The following is a 9,858-nucleotide window of genomic DNA, read 5'->3' as shown; positions in this document are numbered from 1 at the left end:
TCGCTTCCAGTTCCTGGAATAGCTGCCCGGATCTGCCAAGTGCCAAGAGGGAGGCGAAGAGGAGGGGTCAGGAGATGGGCCGAAAAATGGCCATCTGCCTGGACGAGGGGGCAGAAATATCACAGCGTCCCATATGTGTGGGTTGACAACTGAAGAGGGGGTGATGTCATGCGGGAACACAGGACTTCTGGATTCAGCCTCTAGACTAATTTCTGCTCTTCTCTGGCCTGCATCTCCCCTTCTGCAAAGTGGCGAGATTCCTCTGGCTGCCACTTCTTCCTTGACCAAACGTCTCACCCTGCTTCTAAGTTAGGGGAACATGAGAAATAATTGATAAAAATCACTAAAAGCTTCTAGCCTTCTGGAGGGCAGCTGGGGCTGTGTTTCTTTTCCAGGGACTTCTACAAAACCAGTTAAACTGGCTCCCTGATCCCCAATCTAAAAGGAAAGCCAGAATCTTTACTGCTCTCTTGGCCCAGTTGTTACTAACATAGGTGAGTAACTTTTCTCAAGGCCTGGAGAGCTAGGCAAACCCCTCGAGGTGCTACCAGTCCTATGGCCAGCACTCACTGTCCTCTGCTTAGCCTTTAGCAGCTATCTTGCCAGCCTGAACCGGGGCATGGTCCAGCAGGGACACCCCACGCTATTGCCTACAGTCATGGAGTCCTGACCTTGGTCCCCTGGCACTCCACTCCTGGCCCAGGACTGGGCTCTGTCTCTGAGGTACAGGACCACCCAGATCCATACTGGCTGAGTATCACTGACCAAAACTCATTTCAGAGCTTTCAGCTCAGTATCTCTTCAAGTGGCAGGTTCCATTTTTTTAGAATCACCTCTCTGTTAGGGTTGAGTATGGTGCCAAGTCTGCTTTCCTTAGCCCAGACACAGATTGTGCCATCGAAACCAGCAACGATGTGGATTATACCTAAATAAAGCTATTGCCAAGAAAAAGGAAACCAAAGCAAACAAACAAAAACAGTAACCAAAGGTCCCCAGGGCACCAGGCTTGGAGTAGAGGCCACACTTGCTGCCCCTCTGCGTGGCCTTACCTGCTACTCACATAAGCCCACCCTCACCCCTTCTGCCTTCTCTGTGCCCTTCTCTCTCTTTCCTACTCTCCCTCACCTACCTTCTGCAAATTTATTCATTCTCCTAGAACCGTCTGGTAGCTTGGCTGAGTTGGGGCTGGACATGGCTAAGCTGGATTCTGAGCACTGGAAATTCTGGTCCCTGGGGTCAGCCCAGAGACTGATGAAGGGAGGGGGACTTCCCCTTACAGCTGCCGCCTCTCTCTGTCCCACAGCCTCACTACCCACCGCCCTGGGAATCTAGCTCCCGGGGAGGTCAGTGAAGGGATTTCTCAGCCTCACCAACCAGGAGGCATTTGCTGGCTCTGGCCCCTCGGGTTTATTTATAGTCAGACAGACCCAACAGGTAGCAGCCTCTCCGCCCTTTCTTTGGAGTTCCCTGCTCCTCCTGGATCAGTCTGGAATTCTCTGCAGGATTCTTGCTCTCTTTCTCTCTCTCTGGTCATACGACTCCTTACGGGGGTGGTGGGGTCATGGGTGGGGCTGTATCACACCCCCTGAGAGGGAGTCTTACACAGTCAGACCCTGTTCGCTCTCCAATGCCTGACTCTCCAGGCTTGGAGGGGCATCTTCTGGTCTTGGGCAGTGCTGACCCCAAGCAGAACTGTTAAGTTGTCAATGCTTGTCCGCTCGTCTCATCCCTGGGTGCTTCTCCCCTCTCTTTAGGCTTTTCTCCTCACTCCTACTCTGTAGGGTCCCCTCACTTCTCACCTGCCACTTTCTTCGTTAAAAAACTTAGGAAAGGATCTGAGAGGCTGATTCATATTCAATTATGAAGGACTGGGTGTGCAGGTAAACTCCACCTTCAGAATCTATACTTGTGGTGTCCTAAGCCATAGGCCCTAGTTATTCTGCCGTAAATGGGGGAGGCGAGGTACCCCGACCCTGGACTCAGACTGTGTGGACTCCTGTCCTGGCCCTGTCATCTACTACCCACGTGCTTTGGAACAAGCTATTAACTGTCTCTATGTCTCTGTCTCCTCATTTATAAAGTGGGAACCTACCTCCTAAGGTTATGAGGATTAAAGAGAAAATGCATGTCAAGCATCTGGGACATAGCACACAAGAAATGTTAGCTTTTTAGAATAATATGATTATTATCACTCTTGTGCTACAGATCTTGGATATCGAAGACTCAGTGCTATAAGACAAATGTCCCGAGCTAACCTAGCACTCCAGGACCGAGAATGCCTCATCCTCTAATTCCCCCGCCCCCTTTCTCTTTGAAGGGGCACTGTCTACCCCACGGAGGCGATGCTGGTCCCTGGTTGAAATCATATTTACTGTTGCTCTGTTCATCTGACTTCTGGGTGTAGGCTGCAGGGAGAAAGGACTACTCTGTGGTCTGGATACAACTGCCATCTCAGTTAGGCCTGGCAGAAAGGCAAAGAAGAGAGGACTGCCTGATTCTCACTTTTAAAATGTGGGGCGCTAGGTCCCCTCCCTGTTTGGTTCCAGGTAATCCCTCAGGCTTCGTAGACTAGGCAGATCCCTTGATTGTGGAGAATCCTCCTGCCTCCTGCTGTGAAGAAGAAAGGGCTGTTAGGGAGAGATAAGTGTGTGGGCTGTGTCTACTCTAGTTCACTGAAGCGCATGGCTGCCCTGCTCTGTTTTCTGGGGGGGCAGACGTTAGCCTTTGCTACCCAAGCTCGGAGCTGCAGTGGGAAAGTCTCCTCAGAGATGTGAGTGTTCTCAGGCCCCCAGACTCTCACACTGGGTAGGACTTGGTGTGGCACACCTGGGTAGAATCATACCCAACTTTCCGGGAGGTCTTGGTTATTCTGATTTGCTTAAACACAAGAAGCCATGTGGACGGCTGACTGACAGAGATGGGCTCTAGAAGAAAATGGAACGGGTCCCCATGTACTTCAAAGAAAGGTCCCTGGGCCACTGCCCAGGCAGCCCTTGGTGGCATGACAGGGCCCAGCTGGAGCTCTGGGAAAGGATGGTATTGGCTGGGGGAGACTGTGCTCACTGCCACAGGGGGAGATCTGGGCGCTGCCCTCACCTGACAGTGCTTTGTTGCTGACTTTCCCGGTCTTTGCTCCTAATTCCCTGCTGTGTGTGTGATAAATGGCCTCCTGCATGAATGAACGGTCTGGACTTCCTAGCCGAGAGCTCTCAGAGTGAGCTAGGAGAGAAGGGCCTGCACCCAAGCTGCTGGGCAGGCAGCTAGGTGCTATGGGGTCCCTGCTGTGAAGGGAGCTGTAAAATGTACCCCCCATCACTGGGGAGCCTGAACCCTTAGTCATCTGGCTCACTGCTAATCTAATCTTATGGATGGAGCAGACAGTGATGAAAGCTGTGCCTCTGGAGACCAACGCGGGACACTTTCCTGTGTACCCAACCCCCAACACTCAAAACTACAACATCCACTCCAGTGTCTCCCCCTTCAGACCAGGGAAGCTGACAGACAGAGCCTCTTCTGCCCCACCCCAGAATCGGAGGTCCCCAACCTGGACACAAAAGCCTCCTCCTCAGTTACCTTGGGTCCCAGGCTCCAACCCAAGAAGCTCAGGAAAGCATCCCAGCTCCTGGGCAGATCTCGGCTCTGGTCTCTAATGGGGCAAGCTCTCAATCCATGGCTCTGGGCCCCCTTAGCATTTCCCTTCTTGGTACTGTCTTTCTTTTTGTACAGCAGCCTTGCTGAAACAGGAAACCACAATACTTGCTCACCCCAGTTCCTCTCTTGCTCTCTGGTGCGATCTGAGGGGCGCCTGAACCCTTGAGGCCTTCAGGGCTGGGCTCAGGAGCTCCTCCCACCAGCGGGCATCCCAGCCACCCTTTCTCTTGCTCTTCGATTGGTCTGAGCTCTCGGGCAGTTTCAAGTCAAAAATCCCTTTCTAGCTTAGACAAGGATGGGTCTCTGGGTCAGAGTCAAACCTTGCAGTTTCTATGAAGGGGGAAAAAAGGCCTTTTTGACCTAGAAGAGAGGTTCCAGTGTAGGTTTTCATGTGTATCAGGTAGTTCTCTGTGTAAGGATTTTCTCTTTTCTTACTTTACTTCTTCCCAATCCTGGTGTTGTAAAGGCTTTTTGCTCTTCTAAAGTACTGGTATTTTGTTTTTCAGAATTCTGGAATGAGGTCAGCTCTGAATTTCCTCCTTTCTGAAGCAATGGGACGGGGGACAGGGGGTAGGGGAAGGTGAAAAGATGGTGGTTGGGTGGCTGGGAAATCAGGGAGCAATAGCAGGCAGAATCTTATGAAAATATTTCCTAGTCCACTGAACTAGGAAATGTGGGGAAAAACTAAAAGGAACTTATCTGTGTGTATTAAAAAGAAACTATTACAAATGTGATAGTCAGGAAATTTCCAAGAAGTTCAGTATAAGATGGTGGAGAGGGAACCGGATTGGGACAAGTTGACTGAGTAGCTTTGTAACCTTTGTGCAATTCATCTTGTCTGAATGGTCCATTCAGCGTCTGAATGGATGATTTATGTGGCTACCATGAAGTCTAAGACTTCACATGTGAGACACGTAATGAGACTTTTAAATAGCTGTGATAAGATAACAATTATTATGAGGTTGGGAGTATGTCACAATCTTCTCGGTTGCCTACTACTGCCTCCATTCTCTGAGGAGAAGAGAACAGGAGTAGGTAGGGGAAAATGAAGAGGATGAATTCTCAAGCACTGGGACTGAAGGGAAACGACATTCCCTCAGGATGAGAGACAATAGCCCAAGGTCCTGCGCCTGAAGCTTGGCACATGGAAATGGGAATGAGGACAGAGGGGCTGGGGAGCCCAAGATGGCAGAGTAAGAGAATGTTATGGGCACAGAAGTATGAGAAGGTTCTGGGAGTTTAGGGTGCTAGAGCATAAGAGAGGACAGGTGACGGTAATAGGAGTTCCTGTGGGCCAACTATTTGGGTTCCACTGAAAGTCAGAAAGAAATGTGAATGAAGATTGAAATCCCTTTTAGGGCTATGCATTCAATGGGATACCACCTCTACTTTAACCTGGGTTTGGAGAGGTTACAAGTGTGAGTTCAAGGTCACACAGGTTTGCCTGGCATCAGAGCCTGAGCTCTTAACACTATGTTCTGAGAATAATACAATTAATAAGGTTGTCATACCTATCTATCTATATGGACAGAAAGAAAGAGAAACACACACACACACACACACACACAGAGAGAGAGAACTCTGAATACAGAGAACGTACCTTATTTTCAAATGCCCAAGAAGTGTCAAAAAATTCACCGTATTGATCATAAAGCAAGCGTCATTAAAAAAAAGTAAACATTAGTCTAGTGTAATGCATTGAAAATAGACAGGATTTGACTTTTAGTCTGCTGCTGCCCTCAATCAGTTGTGTGAGCTTGGCTTATTATTTTATTACTATCCCAATTTCTTCATTCGTAATGGGGAGGGCCCGTTCTGGAGCTGATATTTTCTGATTCTTTGCTTTCCGTTTAAAAATGTATTACCCTCAAAAGAATGATGTTGGACCCTTATCACATAAATAAAAATGAACTCAAAACGGATCAAAGACCTAAATGTAACAGCTAAAACTATAAAACTCTTAGAAGAAAACTTAGGGCAAAATCTTCAGGACATTGGATTTGGCAATGATTTCTTGAATGTGACACCAAAAGCACAGTTTGGGATGATGAAAAAGTTCCAGAAATGGATAATGGTGGATGGTTGCATAACAATGTGAATTACTTAAGTAGTGCCACTAAACTGTACAGTTAAAAGTGGTTAAAATTCTAAACTTTATGTCGTATATTTTACCACAATAAAAATTATTATATTTCATGCATACAAAAGAATATAAAGCAAACCTTAAAACAAGTTTCTCTCTTACAGCAGGATTTTCTAACCGTAGTACAGTAAAATTAGAAATAAATAGCAGGGCTTCCCTGGTGGCGCAGTGGTTGAGAGCCCGCCTGCTGATGCAGGGGACACGGGTTCGTGCCCCGGTCTGGGAAGATCCCACATGCCGCGGAGTGGCTGGGCCCGTGAGCCATGGCCGCTGAGCCTGAGCGTCCGGGGCCTGTGCTCCGCAACAGGAGAGGCCACAACAGTGAGAGGCCCGCGTACCGCAAAAAAAAAAAAAAAAAAAAGAAAGAAAGAAAGAAATAGCAAAAGTTGGAAGAAATAAACATTTCAACCTCTTGGGAAAAAAATCCTCCTGGTTTGCTCTTGAAATAGAGAGGAAACCAAATCTGTAACTAACAATGACTTGAAAACAATGCTAATGAGAATATTAAGAACAAAATCTATGAGATATGGCCAAGGCATAGTCTTAAATATTTTTGTATTCGTAGTCTTAAATATTTTCATTACTTAAATAAGGGGGTTTAAAAACAAATTAGCCATTTATTTATTTTCTTCTTTAGCTTTAAAAAAATTTTTTTTTATTTAACAAATTTAATCAGTTATACATATACATATGTTCCCATATCCCTTCCCTTTTGCGTCTCCCTCCCGCCCTCCCTATCCCACCCCTCCAGGCGGTCACAAAGCACCGAGTTGATCTCCCTGTGTTATGCGGCTGCTTCCCACTAGCTATCTACCTTACGTTTGGTAGTGTATATATGTCCATGCCGCTCTTTCGCTTTGTCACAGCTTACCCTTACCCCTCCCCATATCCTCAAGTCCATTCTCTGGTAGATCTGTCTCTTTGTTCCTGTCTTAGCCCTATGTTCTTCATGACATTTTTTTTCTTAAATTCCATATATATGTGTCAGCATACAGTATTTGTCTTTCTCTTTCTGACTTACTTCACTCTGTATGACAGACTCTAGGTCCATCCACCTCATTACAAATAGCTCAATTTCATTTCTTTTTATGGCTGAGTAATATTCCATTGTATATATGTGCCACATCTTCTTTATCCATTCATCCGATGATGGACACTTAGGTTGTTTCCATCTCTGGGTTATTGTAAATAGGGCTGCTATGAACATTTTGGTACATGACTCTTTTTGAATTATGGTTTTCTCAGGGTATATGCCCAGTAGTGGGATTGCTTGGTCATATGGTAGTTCTATTTGTAGTTTTTTAAGGAACCTCCATACCGTTCTCCATAGTGGCTGTACGAATTCACATTCCCACCAGAAGTGCAAGAGTGTGCCCTTTTTTCCACACCCTCTCCAGCATTTATTGTTTCTAGATTTCTTTGATGATGGCCATTCTGACTGGTGTGAGATGATATCTCATTGTAGTTTTGATTTGCATTTCTCTAATGAGTAAAGATGCTGAGCATCCTTTCATGTGTTTGTTGGCAGTCTGTATATCTTCTGTGGAGAAATGTCTATTTAGGTCTTCTGCCCATTTTTGGATTGGGTTGTTTGTTATTTTGTTATTGAGCTGCATGAGCTGCTTATAAATTTTGGAGATTAATCCTTTGTCAGTTGCTTCATTTGCAAATATTTTCTCCCATCCTGAGGGTGGTCTTTTGGTCTTGTTTATGGTTTCCTTTGCTGTGCAAAAGCTTTGAAGTTTCATTAGGTCCCATGTGTTTATTTTTGTCTTTATTTCCATTTCTCTAGGAGGTGGGTCCAAAAGGATCTTGCTGTGATTTATGTCATGGAGTGTTCTGCCTATGTTTTCCTCTAAGAGTTTGATAGTGTCTGGCCTTACATTTAGGTCTTTAATCCATTTTGAGCTTATTTTTGTGTATGGTGTTAGGGAGTGATTGAATCTCATACTTTTACATGTCCCTGTCCAGTTTTCCCAGCACCACTTATTGAAGAGACTGTCCTTTCTCCACTGTACATTCCTGCCTCCTTTATCAAAGATAAGGTGACCATATGTCCGTGGGTTTATCTCTGGGCTTTCTATCCTGTTCCATTGATCTATCTTTCTGTTTTTGTGCCAGTACCATACTGTCTTGATTACTGTAGCTTTGTAGTATAGTCTGAAGTCAGGGAGCCTGATTCCTCCAGCTCCATTTTACGTTCTCAACTTTGCTTTGGCTATTCGGGGTCTTTTGTGTTTCCATACAAATTGTGAAATTTTTTGTTCTAGTTCTGTGAAAAATGCCAGTGGTATTTTGATAAGGATTGCATTGAATCTGTAGATTGCTTTGGGTAGTAGAGTCATTTTCACAATGTTGATTCTTCCAATCCAAGAACATGGTACATCTCTCCATCTATTTGTATCATCTTTAATTTCTTTCATCAGTATCTTATAATTTTCTGCATACAGGTCTTTTGTCTCCTTAGGTAGGTTTATTCCTAGATATTTTATTCTTTTTGTTGCAATGGTAAATGGGAGTTTTTCCTTGATTTCACTTTCAGATTTTTCATCATTAGTATATAGGAATGCCAGAGATTTCTGTGCATTAATTTTGTATCCTGCTACTTAACCAAATTCATTGATTAGCTCTAGTACTTTTCTGGTAGCATCTTTAGGATTCTTTATGTATAGTATCATGTCATCTGCAAACAGTGACAGCTTTACTTCTTTTCCGATTTGGATTCCTTTTATTTCCTTTTCTTCTCTGATTGCTGTGGCTAAAACTTCCAAAACTATGTTGAATAAGAGTGGTGAGAGTGGGCAACCTTGTCTTGTTCCTGATCTTAGTGGAAATGGTTTCAGTTTTTCACCATTGAGGATGATGCTGGCTGTGGGTTTGTCATATATGGCCTTTATTATGTTGAGGAAAGTTCCCTCTATGCCTACTTTCTGCAGGGTTTTTATCATAAATGCGTGTTGAATTTTGTCAAAAGCTTTCTATGCATCTATTGAGATGATCATATGGTTTTTCTCCTTCAATTTGTTAATATGGTGTATCACATTGATTGATTTGCGTATATTGAAGAATCCTTGCATTCCTGGAATAAACCCCACTTGATCATGGTGTATGATCCTTTTAATGTGCTGTTGGATTCTGTTTGCTAGTATTTTGTTGAGGATTTTTGCATCTATGTTCATCAGTGATATTGGCCTGTAGTTTTCTTTCTTTGTGACATCCTTGTCTGGTTTTGGTATCAAGGTGATGGTGGCCTCGTACAATGAGTTTTGCGAGTGTTCCTCCCTCTGCTACATTTTGGAAGAGTTTGAGAAGGATAGGTGTTAGCTCTTCTCTAAATGCTTGATAGAATTCCCCTGTGAAGCCATCTGGTCCTGGGCTTTTGTTTGTTGGAAGATTTTTTATCACAGTTTCAATTTCAGTGCTTGTGATTGGTCTGTTCATATTTTCTATTTCTTCCTGATTCAGTCTTGGCAGGTTGTGCATTTCTAAGAATTTGTCCATTTCTTCCAGGTTGTCCATTTTATTGGCATAGAGTTGCTTGTAATAATCTCTCCTGATCTTTTGTATTTCTGCAGTGTCAGTTGTTACTTCTCCTTTTTCATTTCTAATTCTATTGATTTGAGTCTTCTCCCTTTTTTTCTTGATGAGTCTGGCTAATGGTTTGTCAATTTTGTTTATCTTCTCAAAGAACCAGATTTTAGTTTTATTGATCTTTGCTATCGTTTCCTTCATTTCTTTTTCATTTATTTCTGATCTGATTTTTATGATTTCTTTCCTTCTGCTAACTTTGGCATGTTTTTGTTCTTCTTTGTCTAATTGCTTTAGGTGCAAGGTTAGGTTGTTTATTCGAGATGTTTCCTGTTTCTTAAGGTAGGATTGTATTGCTATAAACTTCCCTTTTAGAACTGCTTTTGCTGCATCCCATAGGTTTTGGGTCGTCGTGTCTCCATTGTCATTTGTTTCTAGGTATTTTTTAATTTCCTCTTTGATTTCTTCAGTGATCACTTCATTATTGAGTAGTGTATTGTTTAGCCTCCATGTGTTTGTATTTTTTACAGCTCTTT

At 44.1% G+C, this 9,858-nt stretch overlaps 1 protein-coding gene across 1 annotated transcript in view; it reads right to left on the bottom strand.

The window, feature by feature from the left end:
• The window catches only part of LOC307070293 (interferon regulatory factor 6-like), a gene marked incomplete at its 5' end in the record, with an annotated part of 102,622 nt that overhangs the window by 76,754 nt on the left and 16,010 nt on the right, over positions 1-9,858 (bottom strand). The window lies entirely within an intron of this gene.

The sequence above is a fragment of the Hyperoodon ampullatus genome, assembly GCF_949752795.1.
Source record: "Hyperoodon ampullatus genome assembly, chromosome: 2".
Classification (NCBI taxonomy): Eukaryota; Metazoa; Chordata; class Mammalia; order Artiodactyla; family Ziphiidae; genus Hyperoodon; species Hyperoodon ampullatus.
This window is presented reverse-complemented; position numbering and strand designations above follow the sequence as displayed.